Raw genomic sequence first — 20,091 nt, forward strand, 5'->3', positions numbered from 1 at the left:
TTGTCTTATTTTCTCTGTTATCTGAATACTTTCCTCCTTAAAGGGATAGTTCAATCAAAATTCAAATTTCACTCATTATCTACTCACCCTCATGTGGACTAAGGGCTGGGAGAAGTTTCAGAGTTATCCCTGGCTTCTCTGAGTTACAGGGGGTCTCGGCGTAGCAGTGCATGTCCATATAACGGTTGCAAATGGATACCAACTGTCTTCGTAACAAAAAGACACCAAAAAACATCCAAATACCTCCATGCTGCTCGTATGTAATGTCCGTCTTGTATTGAAGCCCCGAAATGCGAAATTGTTCCGAAAAAACTTAAATAAGTCTATATTTCAAGCTTGTTTGTAGCGGAAGCTCCTCTTCCTGGTCTGTCCAAATCTTGCGAGATTTGCGCCGGCGTCAGCAAATCGCTTCAATACAAGACGGACATTAGCATGGAGGTATTTGGATGTTTTTTGGTGTGTCTTTTTGTTACGAAGACAGTTGGTATCCATTTGCAACCGTTATATTGACATGCACTGCTACGCCGAGACCCCCTGTAACTCAGAGAAGCCACGGAGGACTCTGAAACTTCTCCCAGCCCTTAGTCCACATGAGGGTGAGTAGATAATGAGTCCAATTTGAATTTTGGGTGAACTATCCTTTTAACTTTTTTCCCATCTCTAACCATTTCACCAGGATCTTGGGAATTATATCAAATTAAAAAGGCAGGATGCTGTCAGGATTATGTTTCATAGTAAATGTAAGCATCACCTAACAGCTATAAAGGAGACTAGATGAGCCTCTTATCTGCCTGATTCATCACAGTCTTTATGAATCTCAATTCATATCCTCAACTACTTAAAGCTTACCTTCAGGAATACCAACTTCCGAAACAGTGATCATCCCCTTTTATGAATAATGCGTACTAAATACTTTTCAACCACCCACTCATAAGTCTGTGATCACAGATCTGTCCCACTGTTTCCTTATGGGCAAATTCCAAAGTAAAGGGGGCTGTGCGAATGTCAGACAAAGGAGAAGGTATCGCTGACTCAGACACTGGGAAATGATCCACATCAGCCTGGCAAGTTGTTCTCACTTAGCATACACGCATCTGACAGCAGACGGCACTCTGGGAAATGTCCCCGGTCAGTCTCATTCTCACAGACACCCAGAGGAGGAGACTCTAAATGTGCATCAGTATGTAAGAGATGTTCATTCCCCAGTGACAACATTCACTTTAAAATAGTATCACCACAGGCAGAATATGTTTTAAGATTCTTTTGAAGAGTGACTGGTGGCTGGAAGTGATAATGAAGCAAAAGGACCACCACAGAGACCGCAGAGATGTGAGGTTTATCCCCATGGTGTTAAACTACAGACTTTTTGATGCTTTAGGGCCTCCAGTTAGGAAGCGCCGGAACTTCTGAAAAGGTTAGAAAGAGGACTGGTTTAGCAGTGCAGAGACCACAGGATAAAGGACAGAAATTGATGCAGCAGCAGAGATATCTGCCTGTTTTTACTTTGCTTCCTTTCAAAACTTTGTGCTTAGATTACTCAGCATGTCACTCAACTGTCAACAGTTCTGCAGGAGACTGAGGTGTGCACATAGGGACTAGGGTGACCAAACTTTTACCCGGACATGTCCACTTTTTACGTCCTGTCTGGGGCATCCGGGCGGGTTTTATAAATTCATGAAAATGTCCGGTTTTCAATGGACCATTAAAGCAGAAGTAAGTGATCCGGTCATTTTGGCTAACTTCGTTAGTTAGCAGTCCCCGCCCTCGTCATGGATCTATTGGTCCTCGTCCCTACGTCACCACATTCAAGCGCATCCCTTGGCTGCACACAGCCCTTCATGCCGTTCTCTCTCTTCATTGGATAAAGCTTGTAGGATATAAGGAAGTATACAAGATGTTTTCTCCTCGGCTTACAGCAGAGCAGTGTGACTGACAGACCCGTGTTTTGGACCAAACACTCTATATAAGTGATTGCTGTCGGAAGATATAACTATTTAAGACTTATATTAACACAAATATTCTGCTTACTTCCGCTTTAAACATACTTGACTGGCGCTTTGCACAGAATACTCAGGTATTTTGTTGCGTTTCTGACGTAATTCCCGAGAGGCTGCCTCTGTATGTGCGGCCCTGCGACGCGCTCATACAGAGGGAGCAGACAAAATGCCGAAGTGCAAGTGTAGCTTCACCAGGGGCGGACTGGACATCTGTGTGTTCTGGAGATGAACGGCCAGTAGCCCAGGATGGCTGTCACGTAGTCACTGCCAATAATACTGATTATTGATCATTTACACACCTACTGTTGCTACTACAAACTAAATTATTTTTTTCTAATCTGTCGTTACCTATCATCAAATTCAGCCAAAAGTGCAGCCTGGGGTTGATTTACCCTTAATATTCAAAGTGATATAGGCCTAGTACTAAATGTCATATGGGCCTACTAAAAGTAACAGAATAAACCAATAGCCAATGCATTTGCTGTAAACATGTCATAATGTCTTTTTGGTTTTAAACAAACTACAACACCAATGTGAAACAACAACTTAATGTGCAACCACAACAATTAAAGCAGAAGTAAGCGATCCGGTGGTTTTGGCTAACTTCCTGTCAGCCAATGGCCGCCCTCGTCATGGATCTATTGGTCCTCGTCCCTACGTCACCACATTCACGCGCATCCCTTGGCTGCACACACAGAGAGGACCGCCCCTTTTGCCGTTCTCTCTCCTCATTGGATAAAGGTTGTAGGCTACAAGGAAAGTTTTCTCCTCAGCTTACAGCAGAGCAGAGTGACTGACAGACCCGTGTTTCAGACCAAACACTCTATAGAAGTGATTGCTGTCGGAAGATAGAACTATTTAAGATTTATATTAACACACACAAACATTCCGCTTACTTCTGCTTTAAGGGTTTTTGTAAATACACAGGATTTCTCAAGGGATTGTCAGAAGTTACACGGAAAGTTTATTGCTTTTGGGGGCCAGCAAGCAGGTGCTTAGTTTGCTTATGCCTTGGGCTGGCTCTGTCTGTGATCTACCTGTTACCCTTAGAAACCTGAAATCACAGCGCAGTCTTTGTATTTCATTTGTGTGTGCGGTGATTTTGATATTGCAGCATAAAATCGGGATTCGGAGCAGTGCAGAGCAGCAGCTTGGAAGCGAACATGTTATCCTCATGGGCTGTGTCTCAGTCACATATCCATACTTGTTCTGTGACTCTCTGACAACAGAAACAGAGAAAAACATAACCGAGAACAGCTTTATTGCGATTGCTGTGTTAGAATACTGAGAGCATAGAGAGCAGAAGCAACAGAGAAACACGCTGAAACCATCCTGACACCACACTGAATACAAATACTTTGCAATGATGACAGCTGTTCCACTGCAGCTTTCAAACCTGTCCTCAATTTCACACATTGATCACAGCCGTAATCTGGGTTTTGACCCAGTCTCGTCTATATTCTAACTCCTAGTCCCGACTGACACCGACTCGAGTTGCATCACTTGAGGCCTATTATCAGACTTTGCACAGCTCCCTCTGGCCCTCGAAGGATTCAATCATACAACTTTTATCTCATTTGCAGTGGTATCCCCCAAGATCTATAATCAGACTTTGATGTTTAAATTCTCATCTGAATGGCACAATTGAGGATTCGCAAGCAGCAAGACATTTCATGCGAGCACTGCCTTTCACGTTAGCCTACAGCATCACAAGTCATTTGTAGTTTCAGTAGTGACTCTGGTTGTGTGTTTTTGCACTTGTTTAACATTAGATTAGATTCTCTGTGCTTTTTAGCCAGCTGGTTAGCATAGAGGAGTTGACACTTGGCTTTGTTTCATATTATGCCATGATGCGTGTTCTTGTAGACTGGTAAATCTGTTAAAGGGATAGTTCAACATTTTGGCAAATTGGCCCATTGCCATAATTCCTATAGTTTTAGGAGTAGGTGTGTTACCTTTAATTGTCGGTGCAAAATATTTTTAGAATGGTGGAGCAGAGCCGCGAGCTGCTCAGAGCTACACTATGGTGGCTAATGGGATTTCTTGGTTTCCTTCATTAAACTCATCAAATACACAATCCAACAACTCCAAAATGCTCTGGTGGACAAGTTGTGACCTGCACATTCACCACGCTATGAGTAGATGCTGTTTCCATTTTACCAGCAACATACAGTGAATGCAGCACAGATCCTATGTTGAAGTCTGTTTTCCCCTAATTCCCTCCCTTTCAAATAATGTTTCCTGTAACACCACCTTCATTGGTTTGGACTTATGTTAGATTATGTTTAGGAGTCGTTGAGTTGATTGGATATAAAGTGGGGTTGAGGTTAAGTGTGGCAGAAAGGACTTGGTCAAGGTTAGAGATACATTTGGGCTCAGGATGAAGGAAGATGGAAGTACATATCCAGAGGATTTGTACTTTACTTGAGTATTAGATTTCTTTGGTACTTATTACTCTTACTTGAATACATTTCCAAGACAAATATTTTTACTTTTAATTTCTAAGGCTGAAAACTTTCAGGTCTGCTCTTTTTTCTTTTCTTTTTTTCTAAAATCCTATTGGACACAAGCTGTGTTTGTCAAAGAAGGAAACCCTAACCCCTAAAAGCAGCACATCAGTGCGGCTGCTTTCAAAGAGTTCATTCTCAGAAACAAGAGTTAAAAGCTCCTTAAATTCATTTAGAAAAAATTATAGTAATTCATTGATGTGAAAAATAAGAAATATAATCTTGCTCTTACTTTTACTTAAAGTAAATTTAAAAGCATGTACTCTTGGATACTTAAGTACCTTTAGAAACAAGTACTTTTTTACTCTTACTCGGGTAACATGTCTACTGAGCTACTTTTACTTGTAACGGAGTAAATTTTTTTTTTTTTTTTAAGTATATTTTTTGGGCATTTATGACTTTATAGATAGTACAGTTGAGACAGACAGGAAACGGGGAGGCAGAGAGAGGGGGAATGACATGCAGTAAATGGCGCCCGACGCGGGACTCGAACCAGGGCCGACTGCAGCGAGGACTGTGCCTCTATACATGGGGCGCCCGCTCTAACCAATACGCCACGCGACGCCCCATAACGGAGTAAATTTTGACCAGTAGTATTTGTACTCTTACTCAAGTACTGGGGTCGAGTACTCTGTCCATCTGTGCTTAAAGCTTTACAGTAGCTTACACATAGTATTGGATCAGTATTGGATGATCTCTAAATATTGGAATAAGAAAAGAAAAAGTCGATTGGTGCATCCCAACACATCTGAAGATGTGAATTAAAATTAAAGATGGCTAACATATAGGGTGTATATAAAATATAAAGACCGAATGACACTTAATGACAACAGTCATAAATGTTTATGACGTTGACATAATGTTTATGACTGTGTTATGACACTGTTATGACAGTGTCATGTCACTCTTATGACGATACTTCAAGTAAAGTGTTACCATTATTAACAACAACTGCTGTACAATGAGTGTAACGCTTTGTGCTCTTCCTTTATAGATATACAGTAGTACCCTCCTGCTGAATTTCCACTCTTCAGTGACCTTCATGATAGGCTGCCTTTGTAATCTCCATTAACGGCAGCAATGTGGTCAGCGGGGATCGGCTTATGATGTTTGTTAGCCGCACAGAACCTAACAAACATCTTGGGAAACCTGGGGAGATGTTACATACATCGTGCTGCACTTATCAGCAAGAGAAGACAGCATGAGGCTCCTCTTAGAGATAAGATTTGTGCACATACTGCATTTGTGATACTCTGAGTGCATTTTAAATGTGGGTGTCTGTATAAGTGAGAGAAAGACAGAGAGGTTAATGTGTTGTATGGATGAGGTTGAATGAGGACAGGAGATAAGGGCTGTTCACACTTGCATGTCCCTGTGCGGGTTTGCCTGCACACACACACACACACACACACACACACACACACACACACACACACACACACACACACACACACACACACACACACACACACACAGATATGCACACATACACACACAGCCATCATTTCCAACCTGATTAGCTCTACAAGCAGCAATATCCTGAGGAGAAGACAGAGTGTTTTGTTCCACCCATTAGCAGCTTCACAGACAAGAAGCAAAGCTGGAGATTAAAAGCTACATCATTCTGACTCTGACAGAATCTGTGATGAGGACCATTTTCATATACATGTTATTTTGAAGCTATAGTGCTATAACAGATATCTTACAGAATATGTCTCTGTGATGTAAGTCATTTGATGAGAATTTGTTCAAATTGATCATCGGTTTTAATCTTCAAGACTTCAATGAGATCAGATGAGAGAAAAAACAAAAGCCAATCTGTACCTACTGTATGTGGAGTAGGGCTGGGACGATATGCTTTTCTCCCTATTCAATTCTTCTATGATTTTTTGGATGGCGATTCGATTTAAATTGCGATTATACGATATTGCCGATTCTCTCGATTTTTAGTCTGCATTTTTAACATTTATCTGCACACAAATACGGTAGGAGCTTATAAATTAAAGTGAACTTAAACCCTTTTCAAAACCTGTACTCTCTGTATGTAAAAAAGGCTAACAAATGCACATTGCACAATATTTAAAAAAAGAAAAAAAAATGATTTTTGAAAAAAAAAAACATTTAAAAATCGTCTAAAAAGATATCGCAATATTTATGTGAATCGATTTTTCTCCCACCCCTAATGTGGAGATAGGATTCTGGGACAAACCCAGCTGACAGTGCATTGTGAAATGTCAGAAAGTTCATATACATTGGAGAAGAAGTCAGTACAGTCATCTCTGGCCATCATTGCCAACAATGACTCGAGGGAAAATGAAGCAGGAACAGGACACTGAACAGATCCTAATTGAGTTTAAAGCTGCAGCCAATGCACTGCAAAGATAATTCACTGAATCTAAAAAGCCAAAGTGGACAAAATATTGTCAGACTTTTGGACCCCTACCACATACAGTAGTGTTAAGGAAAGATGTAGAATATTTGCATTTTTGGCTCCAGCTGTCACTGTCTAACAGAGTTAATAAAGGAAGCAGAGATGTGCTGGCAGTTTCATTATTTTCTTACTATGTATTTGCAGCCTCATGGTAAAATTGTTTCTCACTAATTTAAAGGCTGAATCAATAATTTCCTTCCAAACCATTTACTTGTCACCTCATATTTGCAAACCCACTCTCTACTCCATCATCATTTTAAAGGACAAAACTCCAAGTCATTGCAGATTTCCATGAAAAATAAATGTCACCACCAAAATTTTTATTTTTTTTTACCACACATTTGCATATTTCACACTCTAATAGTAAGTATTCATAAAGTCCCACTGTCACATCAAAATTGCACATGTCCTTTCCTCCACTGCAATTGTGCATTAAAAAGTTCCATGCATCAACCAAACTTGTGCAGCATGTGTGTGTGTGTGTTGTGGAATTTTTGAGCCCTTTTCTGCACAACTTGAATAATGTGTCATCTTTCCATTACATCAGTGCCATAAAGTAAAAAAAAAAAAAAATATATATATATATATATATATATAGGAGATTTATTTTTGTTCCTGTATAAGAACAATCATATTTTTACTACTTGTTAATGGTTGCATGGTAACCTGAGATGTATTCACACCTGCTCGGCTGTTAACGCCTGCACCTTGCATCTGAATGCCATGTGAGATCATGTGCAATCTATAAGGAATATTTTGGTGGCTATATGAGCCATATATCACTGGCTTGATCAAACTTTGATGTCACATCATATTTTATGAGCTAAAGTTGTTTTGAATGTTGAACCTTAGAGATTCCTCACACCCCCTTATCCTGCAAAAATAACTAGCTACAGCTGTCAGATTCAAATACTGTTGTAAATAATAGAAAACATTTCACTCTTAGATACCACTGAGGAAATGCCATGAACTTAAGTTTGTATGTAGTTGGCCCCAGAGAGAGGAAAGCTCTTGCATAATGCAGCTCATTATCCCAGGGATTTGTGTCCATTTCAGAGAATTGTTATTTTCCAAGTTCCAGTGTTTGATAGCGGAAATTAAAAGTTCTGAGGTTGAAGCGATGAAGCAGCGTGTGTCATATTTCATGCAGGAAGCCAAATTACATCACAGGACACAGCAATCAACCTGTTTTTATTTCACATGAGCCATGATATTTATCCACAATAATATAAAGAGTAGTTGGAATGGGCAGATAATAAAACGGTATGTGCAGTTTTTCCTCAATCTTAATCACATTACGGACCCTTAAACTGAAACAAATTAGACCATGGACCCCCATCTGATAAGAATTTAGTTTTCAGATGTTTGAGTACAGAAAGTGTTTGAAGCCGAAATAGTCACTTATGGTTGGATAACGGAAAAAAATGCCTCCTCTTTTTGCTTTTGCTCAGGAACACCCTTAACCATCCTGTTGTCCTCCTGGGTCAAGGAAAGAAGGAGGAAGGGAAAGAAGGAAGGAAGGGCAAAGGGAAAGATGGGAGGAAAGAAGGAAGGGGAAAAATTAAGGAAAGATAGATGGAGGGAGGAAACAGATTGGGTCAGGAAGGAAGGAAGGAAGGAAGGAAGGAAGGAAGGAAGGAAGGAAGGGATTGTTGAAAGAAGGAGGGGAAAGGAAGGAAAGAAAGATGGTGGGAGGGAACAGATTAGGTCAAGGAAGGAAGCAGAAGGATGGAAGGAAGGGAAAAGGAAAGTGGAAAAGAAGGGAGAAAGGAAGGAAAGAGGGAAGGATGGAGGAAGGGAACATATTGGACAATTTTGACCCAGAAGGACAACAGGAGGGTTAAGACCCACTGCATAAAGCATATTAACAGCTCTATGTGATTATAGTGGGGCTTTAGTCTGAATGCTAATGCCAACATGCTGATATTCACAATGTCCAGTTCAGCAGGTGTCAGACAAGAGTTAAGTGCAACTTCATAGGTTTGGGTGAAGGCAAAAGTATTTCAAAACAAGAACTGTCAGTGTTACAAAGCCTGCTGGCTCATAATGCAGTCTGCTAAAATCAGAAGCAGTATTATTGTGGGCCTATTTGTAGATTTGATCAAAATATGAGAGAGAGTCAGAAATGAGACCACAGGCGGATGCTTTGAAAGAGGCAGAACAATCAGGAGTCTCTGAGGAGAACGTGCTGGGTTGGAGAGTATGAAGCCAATTCCAGCCTTGTTTTTCACTTCTCTTTGTATTCTTTCAGATCTGTGTGGCCTCAATCCCCCTTTCTCTCATCCCCCGCTATTTCTCTCACTTTTCCGATAATTAATAGGTTATTAATATTTCAGCAAAGCACAGAAGAACACACAGAGAGACTCACACACTTTCACTGAAGGGAGAGCAGTCATATTAAGTTAGCTATTGTTTATGAGTTCAATGGTGGCACAGTTTTGGTAATTGCTCTTGAATATCTCTTCCGAACTTTAAAGAGTCTGATGGTTATTGAATGTGAGTGTACAGGGGCAGGAGGCAGAACTGACTTCTAAAGAGAAAAGAGGATAGGAAGATAGAACTATTCTGCCTTGTGCTGGGATTAAATTTGAGTGCCAGCTGCATAATATGCAATAGAGCATCCATTAATTCCAATCTATGGATCTAGATACAAAGGCAATAGCAATGAGTTCTTGATCAAGGGCATGGATTCTGTATTCCACATGCATGTGAACCTGAAAATACTGTATGTACGAACTCATCTCAAGTGGGAGCTGAGCTCCTCTCAGGAGACATAATTAGAGGGAAAATTTCTGATGATGAAAAATGCTTCTAGGCAGATTTTCAGTGCAGTGTATCTGGGATTAACTGTACATTACATGGGCTTCTAATCCATAGGCGCACTAAACCAGGAATTAGCATGCATGATTAGCGTTTTAAGCCAGCTATTAGATGAGAATAATACTGTAAATCACCTAAAATGGCTTGCAGTGTTTTGACTGCTCTATAGTCTGCATGAACTATTGCAATAACCTGAAACGGTAGACATAAACAGACTCTTGGAGAAATCCTGCCGGAGTAATACAGGCGAAAATTAACTACAGTATTTTAAAATGTTTATTTACTCAGGGAAGATTTTCCAGCGTGACTATTACCTTTTTTTCCAGGAGTAACATGATTCTCAGTTGCACAGTTATACAGTGCATGTTCAATTTTGGAGCCGCTCAATACAACAAGGCTTCTACTTCTGGCCTGTGATCAGCTCTTTGGGAGCAAGCGGGCCTTATTAATGTCAGCTGTAGGGAGATGGGAGAAAGTACTTCTTATTCTGATTCTCCTCACAGGCAACCAGATGGTCTCGATCTGAACTGGCTTCTTTCCTGCCAAAAAAAAAGAAAGAAAAAAACCTATTCCCCTACTATCCTTTAGGCTAATGCTTCCTCCTTATTAAAGGAATTGAGGATGTATATATAGAATCAGTTGAAGGAAAAGTCAAAGGGCATATTCCACATTGCACTCTCATTTTTCAGAGTCAGAGAATGGTCCATTATCTTTCCATCAGCTTCCATACATTACGCTTAAATAACTGTCTATCAAGACGTACGGATGTGAGATCCTCTAGAGGAGAGTAACACTAGAAATGCGTCTCTTTAATGAACCTTTACTCATGTGTGAAAGAATAAGTTATTTTATGAGACCTTCAGCTCCTTTGTGCGCGCAAGATGAGAGTCTGTGATGAGATACTTTCAGTTTAATGCTAACATTGGCACGCAAACATGTTCACATTGACTAACTACATTTACATGCAGCCAATAACCCTTCCAAAACCGGAATATTAGCAATAACCCGGTTGCGCACGGCCATGTAAACACCATTTTTTTAAAAAGAGGTGGTGTTTAGCTTCTTGGATGGCTAACACTGACTGTTTCAGTTTTATGACAATAATTTCAATAGTTAAGACATTTCACCCCAAACCATGCCAGTTGCATAGTAGTCAACAAATTGACAAACTCCTCTGGGGACCATGAAAATTCTAGGTATTTCATCCAACTATTGAGACTTTTCACTCAAACTAACAAAAAGAAAGGGATCAGGAGCTTACTGTAGACATTTGGGTTCATCCTGTAGGAACCATGAATATTTGCACACAATTTTGTAGCATTTGGACTGACTGGACAAGACAAAACAGCATGTTGACGGTGCTAGATGAAAATTCAGGTGATCATCAGACTCAATCCTCTGGGGACCAAGAATATATGAAGGAAATTGAATGGCAAACGGTTGTTGAGATAGATCTGCCTGGACCTTGTGGTGGACTGATACTGACCAAGTGTCTTCAGGATTAATCATCACCTAAGAAACTTCATCTCATTGTCACAGATTTTTTTTTTTTTTTTTCCTTGAGAACGCTCAACTCCAAACTTTCCTACCAGTTGCCAGTGGTTTCTCTTTTGGGAAAACAAAACTTTTGCAAGCAACAGAAACCAAAAGGTCATTTCAAGTGTATTTCCCCTTTAACCTCTTCTCGTGCAGCCTCCCACAAGCTCTCACAGTTCTCCAGTATTCTTGTCATTCCTCTGATTCCTTCAAGAACAATGCTAAGTTCTACCGACTTTAAGAATTCATCCCCTGACCTCCATGTTCCTTGAGCCTCTCTGAGCTTGTCTTACAGATGCCCTGTCCCCGCATCAGTATTCCACAGATGGAGTCCACCCTGCTCTCACTGTATGATTGTGTTCCTGTGCAGGGAATAAGATCTGAAGTGGCTGTCAACAGGTAGAACAGCAGGTCCCCAGAGTCCGGCCAATCGCAGCAAAGCTTAGCCCTGATTCCTAACATTAGACAGACAGGAAAAGGATAGGAAGTACAGGTGTATGTGTGTTGTTCTGGACTGAGCACAGTGCATTCTAACCCTACTCCTCTACTATTTTATCCTTCTTTTTTTAACATTGTGGGCTTAATGCTAAAATTGTTTGCATTTAATATCTGCTCAACTCAACCCAGCTAACCCTAATGCTAGTTGTAGACCTTTGACAATGATTACAGTCTGAAGTACTCTAGTCTTCTTGAGTATGATCCAATAAGCTCAGCTCACCAGGATTTGGGGATTTTCTGCCACTCTTTGCAGATCCTCTCACACTCTGTCAGGTTGGGTGGCAGCCGTCAGTGGACAGCCACTGTCAGGTCCCTCCGTGTTTGATGAGGTTTGAGTCGGGGCTCTTCCTGGGTTACTGTTGTCCCAAAGCAGTACTGTAACTCCACAATGTTGTTCTGACCAGGTTTGTTGGGCTGCGTTTACCCAACTACTTGTACATTCATTTCCCATCCAGTCATTGTCAAATAGCTGAGTGGCAAGATGAATCTCAAGATCAGATCATTCATTTCATTTCATTTATTAAAGACTGCACAACAAGTCGGCAGAATTTGCTTTCGGCACAGCATGGTGGCACATAGTACTGTGTGGCACCAAACATCATCAAACTGTACATTTAACATCAACATGAGACATTTTACATACAGACTATACATTTAACATAGACAGGGTTTGGTGATGAGTGGAGTTCAGTAACCTGATCAATCAGATCTTGAGAAGCTCTGATCTTGAGATCAGAAATGTCCACTACAAATTTAATGCCCATATGAAATGAAATAGTGACAGTAGCAATAAATGCAGTAGCAAGGTGAAGAGAAGCAAGACTAGGTCAAAACTTGGTATGTGTCCAATCTGCCTGTGAAGAAATTCAGATTTTCTAACTGAGACTAATACAAAGACTAAGATGTGATAGTGGCCGTCTTTACTTGTAAAATGATCACTCCAAAAAAGTAAAATAAGACCTAAGGACTATCTGTCCTCTTAAGTTTTTTTTTTTAGGCTTTTATCATAGTTAGTCAAAGAGAGACAGGAAAATTGGGAGTTAAATGTCATAGCAAAAGACCTTCTTACTTGTTCCTATGATATTTCAGTGTTTCATTTTTCTCAAATTTGCAGAAAGTCTAAAAGTCTGTTTTTGCTTTGATGAGTGTGAACATAACAAGTGGATGGGTCTGAGCACTTTATAAATGCACTACATGGGTGAGAGAGAGACCAACAGATGGGCAAAAGACACAGATAAATATAATGCACAAATGTCTAACATTTGGATTCAGTCATCTATGAGCGCGCACACACACACACACACACACACTGAAATATACTGCCATAAAATCATCACATTACACACAATGTCATCAAGACTTAATTTTCATAATGCTGTGAGACAGTAAATTTGTGCGCGCTTCACTAGCAGCATTTAGGCGGCGAGACAACAGTAGTGGGGTTTGATGGGTGTCTAGTATGTGTGGACCAGGGCTGTGTGATTTCTCTAATTTCCTCAGTACCCATCTGCAGGGCAACTTATGTGTAGTTGTGGATGACAGAAGTCAAATGATAAAGGTGCACTAATGGTGAACATTTCTTTTGCAAAAAGGCAAGGTTAATGTATACTCAGGTCTTTTGCATTTAAGTTAAGTGTTTAAACCTACTCTAATTTCTGGCCATGGACGTTGCTGTTTTTTAAATTGATCTGGTGTTAAGTGGAGGTCTTTAAAAATAGTTTTAGATTGATTTGTTGCATACATTTTTAGTCGTGACTGAAAAACTGTCATCATGTACTCAATGTCACACTGAACAAAATGGCAATTCAGTCTCCAGTTGGTCTTTATTAGGCTTCTTTATCTCTACATAAAGAACACACTACTTCCCATGTTGCCATTGGATGTAAACTGACCGTCCATGAACTCCTTCCCAGAATAGCACCAATGAACTGCTCTTTACCTGCTCAACATTGGATTTAAATATAATATAACATATATAATATAATTTGTTGATTCCATGTACAGTATGTCCTTGTGGGAGGGTGTGGCCACTAAGAGTGGGTCAACTACTGCCGGACTCTTGAGGCAATGCTGGGTCTGGTCTTTTACTGTCTTATTGTCTTATTTACGGCCTTGTAGACATTATTATTATTTTTTGTAATGCTAATTTTTAAAAAGGCTGCTTATTTTGGGGCTTTCTCTTGGCGTCACATCCCGCTTTGAGTATGCCCAATCAGCACAGAGTAAACCTCAAACCCCACCCGGGAGTCTCATTAAATACCACAGTTCAATTGATTCTTCTTTCTCCACTAATAAATCCCTCAGGACCAACAGCGATCTTGTTTTCTTTGTGAAGTAGCACCTAAAGCGCCACACACGTTGCTGTGATCAGCAACATGAAGTAATAAGAGACAGAGACATGAGAGGTTTCCCAGCATCCAAGGGCAAAACAATGTTTTAATAATCCTAATTTGTGGTGGATCATACCAGAGTCATGTTTGTGTAACAATATGAAGATGAGCCAGGCATCTGTTGACAGACTGGATTCCCTGCGTCATTCATCTAGACTCAACCCAACAGTACAAATGATTTCATAAATAAATAACAAGCAGCCTTATAAATCTCCTGTCACTGTACATATGGCACTTCAATGGTATTTCACAGCAGATGTTATGGATCATTGTAAAGTAAATAAACTTGCGTATAAACTACACATGGAGAACAGGATGATCATAATTTCCTCAAGATGTCCAAAGTGAAAGGAGAAATCATCTGCTCCGGGCTGTCTGTCTGAGCTGCTGTATTCAGAGTTTGATGTCCGACACAATAACAAGTTTCCTCAGAGTAAAGCTTGTCACTCTTGACCCAGTCTGTCAGTGTGTCGTGACAGAGGAGGGTCCCGTCTGTGTTCAGAGGGAAAGACAGTGGCAAATATGATGACCTCTAACATATAGCTACAGTATAATGTTCAATTCAATTCAATTCAATTCAAAGCGCTTAATTAGCATGGCCGTTAAAATACAGTGTTCAGGGTTCCTACAGCTTAAGCCAAGTTAAATTTAAGACTTTTTAAGACTTTTTTAAAGCCACTTGAAATGAAATTTAAGACCGACTTCATAATAAACACAAATGCAGAAAAAAGAAGAAAAAAAAAACACCACATCAATTACATAGGGTTAGGGACAATTTTACCCACTTTCCTATGTGATCCAAGGTAAAGTGACTGCTACATGAACATTGGATCCTTTCAAAATAAATGCATAAAAAGTCCAGAAAAAAAAAAAAACACTGACTCGGGAGCTGGTGGCGGTGAGAAATTTAGCGTTGACGGCCGCCACTAACTTCTCTATGTCGGAATGTTACCAATTATTTTGAGATTTGAGACTAATTACAACCATAAAATACCACTTGTTAACATTTTTAAGACTTTTGAAAAATGTATTTAAGACATTTTAATGCCAATTAAGGCCTTGTTTTTAGATTAATGAATTCAATGCCTTTTAAGACTTTTTAAGGATCCGTAAGAACCCTGGGTGTTGCCAAAGCAAATAACAGCAATACAGACAATAAATAAAAACAAACAAACATAAAAAGAGCCAAGAAATAAGGCTGCTCCCCTCAAAAACAAAAATATATACACGTAGTTCATATTAAAGCAGAAGTGAGTGATTCGGTCGTTTTCGCTAATGCTGCGTTCCAGGCAGGCTTTTGAAATCGTAAATTACAGCTTCAAGTCACAACTTACGACTTTGTAGCGTTCTAGGCAACCCACTCGTGTTTTTCTGACCTGTTTTACCGGTGAAAGTCACTATAACGGCCACTCGTAACTTCCGACCGGTGAACTCGCACCAGATCGCACTGGTACCACTTCACGGTCGGAAAAATACGAGTTTCCTTGAACGCACCATAACAGTCCTCTTCGCTACGTCGCCACATTCACGGCGTTCCTTGGCTGCACACACAGCCCTGCATGCCGTTCTCTCTCCTCATTGGATAAAAACTGTAGGATACGATAAATGTTTTCTCTTCGGCTCAGAGCAGAGCAGAGGGACTGAGAGACCCGTGTTTCAGTCCAAACACTCTATGTAAGTGATTGCTGTCGGAAGATATAACTATTTAAGACTTATATTAACACAAATATATCACTCACTTCTGCTTTAAATGATGATGATGATGATGATGATGATGATAATAATACATAAAATAAAGAAATGAAACAACAACAATATTATATGATATCAATAGCAGCTTTCATGTGTCTCTCTAGTCTCATGGCAGTGTTACATAGTGTGCAGCTAACTTTATAAATTGTGGATCTTCTCCCAGACAGACTTTTAACAGTTCATAGCGTGTTTGTTTATAATGTACTATAATGCAGTTTCCCCCGTCATGTAAATACCAAACTGCAGAGATGGGGACTCGAGTCACTGTGACTTGGACTCGAGTCGACTCGAGTCGCTATTTTGATGCGACTTGACTTGACTTGACAAAAAATAAAAGACTTGCGACTTGACTCGGACTTGAAGGTTAAAGACTCGGGACTTGACTTGACTTGAGACACGATGACTTGAATGACTTGAATGACCAGCCGCCACCGCTGAATTTTCCACCGGCACGGCACCAGCTCAGTCGGTGTTTTTTTTTTCCCCCGGACTTTTTATGCACTTATTTTGAAAGGACCGCTGGAGAGAGAGAGGGAGGGGGAGAGAGTGAGAGGGGGGTTTGGCACGGAGCAAAGGGGCCTCCAGGGTCGCTGCAGCGGGCGTGCTACATGGATCTATTAGGCTATAATATAATACATCCACGGCGTGCTATCACGCTCGCAGCTCAGTGTTTTTAATCGGAGATTTCATCCGGAGTTTCAGTGACGGAGCGGCCTGACGCTGCTTCATTAACGCCGCGTCGCCGCCGCTGTTCAGAGTCGGGACACACGCACAGTAACCAATAGACCTAACAGTCACCTGTTACCAGCGTTACCATAGCGAGAAGCTAACGTGTCCTTTTTAAAAATAAAATAATCTCCTCTCCTTCAGCCTCACGTTCTCACTGCTGCAGAATCTGCAGTGACTACACAGCTGTTAGCTGATTGGCTGTTTGCCTGTCACTCATAGCATCCAGGAATGTTTCAATGTTACACATTCTTTGACTTTTGAATATAAAATATCAAATTAATATCTAACTACTTGGTATGAGTGCAGGCTGAGAATGGTGTTGTCATGATAGAATATATCTAATAGATTTTCTATTCTATTCTATTGATGTAGTAGGAGTTAACCTTTTGTGATCAGATCAGGTATGAAGAGGCTCATTAATGCATTATAAGACATGATAAGACATAAGACATAATAGATGTTCTATTCTATTCTAATATATTGTCTTCACTTTATTTAGATTAGATTCTGCGGGTGAAATTGCAATAATAAGGTGACTTGACTTGGACTTGACTTGACCTATGCAGGACTTGACTTGGACTTGACTTGACATAACCTGTGACTTGACTTGACTTGACTTGCCCAAAGAAAAATGACTTGGGACTTACTTGAGACTTGAAGGTTAAGACTTGAGACTTACTTGAGACTTGCACATGTGTGACTTGGTCCCATCTCTGCCAAACTGTGCTTCATGTGCATTTTTATGCTTTAATGGTGCATTCACAAAATAGGGCTACATACCCCATAATCACAATATCTTCAGTTCAGATCTGTGTTGCATTTCCTCTCTCTCTGTATTCTCTCAACACCAAAACATATCAAACTTAACATATGTTATACCGACGGAAACTAGCACCCTGCTATAATCCAGCATGTCCATTAATGTGCACTGTCCCATTTAAATAAACAAATAAATAAAATACTAAATATTTCAAGGGCTTGATAATCTCCTGTTATCACATTTTAAAACTGCACCATGTGTCGTACTCATACACAGAAAGCTTGACCAGCGCGGCACCACTGACTATAGAGAGTGGATCTTAGCAGAGAAGAAGGACTTTGATCTTAGCGAATGATCAATTGCTTTCTGCAGCGTTGCCCGTCATTAACTTAATTCCTGTGGATATCTGGCTTTTGTTAAAGCCTTTAATTTGTCAGGTGTTTAATTCATTGGATTAGAGAAAAGAGACATTTAAAGTTCACTAACTGAGCAAACCAAAGACTTATTATAACACATATTTAGTAATATCACAATATAAAACTTTCAGTCAAGGTTTTATCCATATGTGTTAAGCATGTGAGTAAAAGCACAAGAGCTATTGACCACCCAACTGTAATCCACATGTCATGGACAATAACAATCACATAAAAGCATAAAGAAAAGTATTATTGGCTTACTTTCTGCCCGCTAATGATTCCGTCACACTTTAGCAAGCAGCTAATAATATATTAACCCTCCTCCCACCACCAGACACCAACACCAACACCACCAAAAAAAAAAGAGAAAAGGAGGCTGCCTGGCCTATGGTGTTCTTCCAGACCCCGGAGTGTTGATAATGTGCCAAAATGCTGTGAAATTAACTTGCTTTTCACCTTTAATTCCAAATGAACCAGGAGTCTGCTGCTGGAGGAAAATGGATAAGAGTGCAATTGTGAGGAAGCCTATGCTCAGGAGGAAGAGAGCGGAAAGAGAGATGAATGTGCTCCATTGCAGACCATGTTTAATTACATCCTCAAGAATAGAATATGAAGGCATCAATTATGCCCACTCACCTACCAAATGTTCTGCATTAGGTAAACAGGAGGATACTGTTTACTCTTGACAAATGCGCTCCAGAGAGCATGAATAATTGTGAAGGGCACAACCTCTGCCTTACATAGATTAATATTTATGGCGAGAATTTTGTCTTTTAATTTTCTCTGAGAGCTCTGCGATAACCGGGGTTTATGGGTATTTATTGGAGGGAATCAAACCTGTGTATCCACACATTTTAGTTTTGATTCTTTATTTCGGGGCCCCTCCTCAGCCTCTGCTCGGCTGCGCCTGCAGATCTGAACTAACATCACATTTTATTATCTGAGATGAGAAACTCTCGCACTGTTTCTGTCTCTCTCCCCCTCTCACACACACACACAATCACACAATGCTTCTTATTTATATGCCTATACCTTTATTCATCCTCATCTCAATACCGCATCTCTCTCTTTGTCTGAACTTTCTCCTATAGAAGTGAACAACTTTTACCCATATTTCTTTGGGAGCTCATGCACTATGTATGGCATCGATCAGAGAACAAACACTGCACTTCCCTGCCTCCTCTGCTCCTGTTGCTTTACCCCTGGAGACTTTGTTTATCTTGTTTGTATGTTGGCGCGGATGCCTGGTCTTTGTGAATGTGTTTGTTGTCTGTTGCTTCCCCTGGCAAAAATCACGAACGGTGAAGCATCGAATGTGGACATGGTCAGAGCTTGTGTCATCTCGCTGTTGTATTTCACTTCATCAAGCCGCCAATCAAAAGTCAACCTGACATACCTATAAAAAAAAAAAGTACAAACAGTGGAGAGGAGGAGGAATAGAAGGTAATGCCCCTCAGTGTTCGTACAGTGAGATCAGATCAAAATCGAGGGAGGGTGCAACCTTCTCTTTGCTGCCGCGCTGCCAGGTGGAACAGGTTGTTATTTCAAGACCTTCTTTGGATCCCATCATCCCTCATGTCAATGATGAAAAGCAAACCTACACATACGCACAAACACCAACTGAGGCAAAAATAATCCTTCACCGTCACGGTCTTTGCAGTTTCCCTCTAGAGTCAATAGTTCAGATGTAATAGCCATATAATTCCCATGGGAACAAATGAAAGCAGACGATTGGAGCTGCTATTAGTTATCTCACTTGTGGCTCCACAAATAATTTCAGTGGACTTAAAGGTATAATGTGTAGGAATTCCCCCCATCTAGCGGTGCGGTTGCATATCAGAACGTATTCTTGATGTTGCATTCACGTGAAATCGGGCAGACGTCAGACAGACAACAGACGCTGAATTCATGGGTTCATGTGTCTGTGGCTGAGCAGCTCAGAGCCGTTACAACTACTTGTAGCTTCTGAGCGGAAGGGGGTGGGGACGAGGCGGGTCGAGGAGGAGCAGGGGAGACGAGGGGATTGGATGGAGGGTACGAGCCAATGCGAGCCTTCCGTGACGGATGGATAGTATTGTTCAATTTCTATGCAGGCCCACGGCTGATAGACTTAATGGATTTTTTTGGTTCTTTTTGCTATTCATATTGTGTAGATCGGACTACAGGACCATAATCGCCGTATAAAGGATGTTAATAATAATTACCAATCTTCCAAATGGTAGACCATACTGTAGCTTTAACAGTGACACGCTTCT

General features: G+C 40.5%; 1 protein-coding gene and 1 long non-coding RNA gene across 2 annotated transcripts in view; one reads left to right on the plus strand and one right to left on the minus strand.

Moving 5' to 3' along the window:
- The window catches only part of pla2g7 (phospholipase A2, group VII (platelet-activating factor acetylhydrolase, plasma)), a 391,387-nt gene that overhangs the window by 153,778 nt on the left and 217,518 nt on the right, over positions 1-20,091 (plus strand). The gene's annotated exons all lie outside the window — the stretch shown is intronic.
- Positions 3,878-20,091, minus strand: part of LOC311007831 — a 434,756-nt gene continuing 418,542 nt past the window's right edge. The window contains exon 3 of the long non-coding RNA XR_014596440.1: positions 3,878-4,003. This is a non-coding gene — a long non-coding RNA (uncharacterized lncRNA). The remainder of the gene's footprint in view (positions 4,004-20,091) is intronic.

Source organism: Trachurus trachurus (genome assembly GCF_905171665.1).
Source record: "Trachurus trachurus genome assembly, chromosome: 24".
Lineage (NCBI taxonomy): Eukaryota > Metazoa > Chordata > Actinopteri > Carangiformes > Carangidae > Trachurus > Trachurus trachurus.